At 36.4% G+C, this 5441-nt stretch overlaps 1 pseudogene; it reads left to right on the top strand.

The window, feature by feature from the left end:
- Positions 1–2249: 2249 nt before the first annotated feature.
- On the top strand, positions 2250–4444 carry LOC115951838 (annotated as a pseudogene).
- Positions 4445–5441: the final 997 nt, after the last annotated feature.

Here is a 5441-nt window from a genome sequence, read left to right as displayed (position 1 = left end):
ACTAACCATCACGTGGCTTAAAATCTTCTTTATTATGCACCAATCATAAAAAATATACTTCTTAAGAAAAAGAAATTCCTTATTTCAAGAAAAAGAATGAATAGTTGACTCCTAGTAAAATATACAATTTTGCTGATTGATTGTCATGGCAATAAATTGATTGTTTTAGTAAAATTACCATCGAGTTTCTGGTTTGGGCAAACTAACAAAATAAACCATTGTTGAAATTTGAGTTTGACTCTAGATAACCTTAAAAAAGGAGGTGGTTCCAACATTATTGTGATTCTCTATACTAAATCTCAAAAGAAAATTGTAATAAGAACCTAAACCAGCGAACTTGAGTTGTCATTGGCCAATTTGTTGTGGATTTGGGGTCCGATGAGCTATTGTACAGTGCAATTACCCCTTAATGTGTGTGAGAGAAGTAAAAAGAGTGAATTTTTTTTTAAAGTAATAATAATAAGAAGAAGAAGAAGTGAAAAAGTTATGATCCAATTGTTGAGATCAAAGATAAACTTTTCAATTTTCTATCTCAGCCATTAAACAACTATTTCAATTGTATCTCAAATCTCAATCCATTGGCTATAGGTAGCTTCCCCAAGGCTTCAAACTGATGTAGAGGTTGTTTGGTTCAACCTTTTGATTTTGGATTTTTGGAAAAAGTGGCGATTTGTAATTGCTGCTTAGGAGATGCAAATTATGCAATTGCAGCATAAAAATACTCTTTTTCACCAAATGCCCTATGGTCACGTTTTTAAACTACCAATATGATTTTGGCCCCAAAAAAAAAAAGCTCTAACAAAACAGGCACGTAGTAGGCTTCATAGGTTGGGCCTTGCACTGCTGAAAATTAAGGTAAACTTGACTGTGAGTCCGTGACTCATTGTTGGGTTCTAGTCTCTCAAAGTGTGGGCTTCGATGGGCTGATATTATTGGGCGTTTTTGAATGGGTCGGGTTGTTGTTGGACAATTAGAATGGGCTTGGGTTATTTTCTCTTCAATGGGTCGGGTTAAGAGCTTTTGCTTCGGTTAAGGATGTGGAGGCTAATCTAGGATGATCAGGTTTCGGTCAGTTGAGACTGTTACCAATTTGGGACAGACTCGAAGGTTTGCTTCATGTTACTCTCTGACCCTTTTTGTTCACTATAAATAATATTTTGCGTCTGTGACTAATTCTTAGTATTAATAAATTGAAATAGTTTTGGACTTCATAACAAACACATTGGTTTTCAAACTAGTTTGCTTCTCAGATCAATGCAGTTCAGCTGTTTGATAAAATTCTTCTCAAAATATGCACAATATGCCGTCTAATATGTGTGTGTATTTTGTGTTTGTGTCTATTCTTTTAAGCATGCATCATTGTTTGAAGTGAGAAACCCAGACCCAGTTGAAATTTTCACCATTTCAATCGGTCTTTTTTTTGGTTTGGATAAGTAACTTAATTGATATGCTTATCAAAGCATTTGTGATCATTACGTTATGATTGAAATACCATTATTAGGCATGGTAACTAAATTAAGGTGAACAGGTTATTGCTTATTGTTACATTCCCAAAAGCAAAAGACTTAGAGACCAAACCTTTTGCTTAGGAAAAAAAAGATCCCTTTGATGAGAGAGTAAATCTCCTACTGTCCATAGCAAAATTCACATCGTAAAACTCTAGAAGGATCTAATTGCAACACCCACAATCTCTCTTTCTCTCTCTTATTTGGTTGGTTGGGAACACCATTGTTTAGTACCATGGAAATTAACAAGTTGAGATTTAGAACGAGATTTGGCGGTGGGGGTTTTGTGTACAATTTTGTCAACTGTTACAAGTTTCGGCAATTCTAGCTGAAACTAAACAGTATTAGCACATATGGTTGATAGGATGTTTCAAAAAGCACAATGGGAAGTTGAAGGGGATTTTGGCTCCAAGGGTGGCCAAAATGCATCATTTCTCATTTTTAAATGGGGTGTTTCAAAAAAAAATTTATATTTTATAAAATTAGTCTTTTTTCCTTTGGTGTTAGGTCCATGTTTGTTTTGCATTTTGCATTTATGTGTAGTCTGGTTTTCTTAAATTTTCTTTGTAAATCATAAATTTTAATGTAAATAACACACAGATATGCACACATGCAAGGTTTTGAAGGTGATTTAAGTTTTAATAAAATGTCGTATCCTGTTAAAATTATTTGAAAATAATTTTATTTGTTAAATATAATTTCATTGAGTTTAACAGAAAACCATGACTTGCAAGTTTTCTAAACATGAGGAACACATTGGACATCCATACGGTGGCCAATTGTTACACTGCACAACTGCAACTATATTGCTCTTACTGCATAGCTCAAACCATCCATGCCCATATGATAGCTTCTGGGTTCAAGCCACACCACATCCTCAACTGTTTTATGGATATCTATTGTAAATCATCCAATATTGCCTATGCTAGCCAACTGTTCAACAAAATTCCCGAACCACATAAAGTTGCAAGAATGACGTTGATTACTGCACTCTACTACAAGAAGTCTAACGGTAGCTTAGGAAGTATTTGGTGGAATCCCACTCGGTATGCGAGACACTGTTTTTTACAATGCAATGATCACAGGTTATTCCCACTACAATGATGGCCATGCTGCTATTCAACTCTTTCGTGATATGAGGTGAGACAAACTTAGGCCTGAAAATTTCACTTTCACCAGTGTTCTTGGAGTGTTGGTGCTAATAGTCGAGGATGAAAAGCATTGCCAACAAAAATGCGTTGTGCCGTGCTAAAGCCAGGAACAGGGTTTGTTAGTTCAGTGTTGCATGCGCTTATATCCACTTATGTTCGGTGTGCATCTTCACCATTAGTATCATTTTCTTGATTAATGGGTGCAGCTAAAATATTGTTTGATGAGATGACAGAGAAGGATGAGTTAACATGGACAACAATTATTACAGGGTATGTGAGGAAAGGTGATCTTGATGCAGACCGTGCAATTCTTGATGGCATGACTGAAAATATGGGGGTTGCATGGAATCCAATGATTTTGGGTTATGTGCACCATGGTTTTATTCATGAGTTTACCCACACGAGTGTAATAAGTGCTTGCACTAATGCTGGATTGTTCAAACATGGAAAGCAAGCGCATGCTTTCATTTTGAAAACAGAAGAGAATCCTAAACCAGAATTTTTGCTGTCTCTGAATAATGCATTAGTTACACTATACTGGAAATGTGGTAAAGTTGATGAGGCAAGGAAGATTTTTGATAATATGCTCATAAAAAATCTTGTTTCATGGAATGAAATCTTGTCTGCATATGTTAATTTAGGGCACATTGTGGAAGCTAAGTCCTTTTTAAAGGAGATGCCTGAGAGGAATCTTCTGGCATGGACAATGATGATATCTGGTTTAGCACAAAATGGCTTTGGGGAAGAAGGTTTGAAGTTATTCAACCAAATGAGAATAGAGGGTTTTGAGCCATATGATTCTGCATTTGTTGGAGAAATTACATCTTGTGCCGTGCTGGGAGCTTTGGAGCATGGACGTCAACTCCATGCTCAACTAGTTCAGCTAGGGCATGATACAAGCCTCTCAGCTGGAAATGCAATAATCACATTGTATGTGAGATGTGGCATTGTTGAGGCTACAAATTGTGTGTTCCTTACAATTCCTTATCTAGATTGAGTACCTTGGAATGCCATGATTGCTGCTTTAGGGCAACATGGACATGGTCTGCAAGCAATAGTACTTTTTGAACAGATGTTGAAGGAAGATATAGTGCCCGATCTGATAACTTTTCTCACAATTCTCTCTGCTTCTAGCCATGCTGGTTTAGTCAAAGAAGGACATTGTTATTTCAATTAAATGCATGTTTGTTACGATATAGTCCTGGGTGAAGATCATTATGCTCGATTGATTGATTTGTTGGTTTGAGCCGGGAAGTTTTCAGAGGCAATTGATGTGATTGAATCAATCCCTTTTGAGCAAGGTTTACCAATTTGGAAGGCTCTTCTTGCTGGTTGCTGGATGTATGGGAACATGGATTTGGGGATTCAAGCTGCTGAACGACTTTTTGAACTAATGCCACAGCATGATAGGAACTATGTACTTTTGTCAAACATATATGCCACTGCAGGCAGGTTGATTGATGCAGCTAAGGTGTGGAAATTAATGGGGGACTGGGGGATTAAGAAAGAGCCTGGTTGTAGATGGATTGAGGTTTAAAGCAAGGTTCATGTGTTCTTGGTTGCTGATACTGTGCATAATTATCTTGAGCAATTGGCATTTGAAATGAGAAAACTTGGGTGTGTCCTTAACACAAAGTATGTGCTGCACAATATGGAGTATGAGCATAAGGATTCTGTCTTGTAACTCATAGTGAGAAGCTTGTGGTTGTTTTTGGGCTTATGAAGATTCCTCTAGGAGCCACAATTAGGGTTTTCAAGAACCTTAGGATTTGTGGCAATTACTGGTAGCCGGATATTTTGTCTGCCAATTATCTTGAGGAAGGTTACTGTCAAAAACAGAAAGCCCCGTTCTTCACTTGTTCTTTTTTGCAGCCCCATGGTGGGAATTTATAAAATGGACGATCATGCCAGCTATTGATCCAACTACTCAAACATATAATTACCTCGAAACAACTTTTAGAAAACTACATAGAGGCAGATACATGAGTTTTTGACTTCAGTCTGTATTTTCTTTAGAGAAGATGGTGTAGCTCAATGGTGCAAATATTTAGTGGTTTGGATACCAGAGTGTGGTATGAAAGGTTAATGTACCGTATTTTGTTTTGAGGTTAGGCAAATAATATGATTGTTGGTTAAACCACTAATTTTGATAAATTTCTCAATAGAATGGGCAGCAGCCTTGGACTTTAGTTTCTGTTTTTGGCGATACTTGTTAACTGACGTTTATTTTAGTTCTCGACTGACATGTTAGCTAACTAATATTTCTTATCCTCTTACATTGATGATCCAATAATATGTGAATAGCAACGTAATTTTGCATCCAATGATTTTTCTTATACTCTTACATTGTTGATCCAATATTAAAATTTTTACCGCATGAACATTTCAAAATGCCTTCTTTTTTTAAATGATTTAATTCACATTTAAATCAGAATTCAAGGATGGTATTCGAGTTAGTTAACTTTTGCATTTGCAAATGCTTGCTAGAGTCTGATTCTGTTTTTAAGCTACATACTTTCTTTTTTATTTACTTTATCTACCTAATTTTAACCTTTGATGTGAAATTAATTACAGTTTAACTGGTTTACCTTTTTTCTTTTCAAAACTATTCTTTCAATCAAAATTAATTAAAAAAAATTACTTTACCCTCTCCTCCTCCATTATTATTGTCATGCCCCTCTCGCTATTGCCTTCGTCCCCCACCCACTCGCCTTCCTCATACTCAAGCTGTTAGCCTTTTCGCTGTTATGATCTACCCTCTCACATCCCGCCTCCTCAAGCTGTT

This window comes from Quercus lobata, chromosome 1 (genome assembly GCF_001633185.2).
Source record: "Quercus lobata isolate SW786 chromosome 1, ValleyOak3.0 Primary Assembly, whole genome shotgun sequence".
In the NCBI taxonomy this organism is placed as follows: Eukaryota; Viridiplantae; Streptophyta; class Magnoliopsida; order Fagales; family Fagaceae; genus Quercus; species Quercus lobata.
The sequence above is the reverse complement of the archived record's forward strand: the minus strand, read 5'-3'. Positions and strand labels throughout refer to the sequence as shown.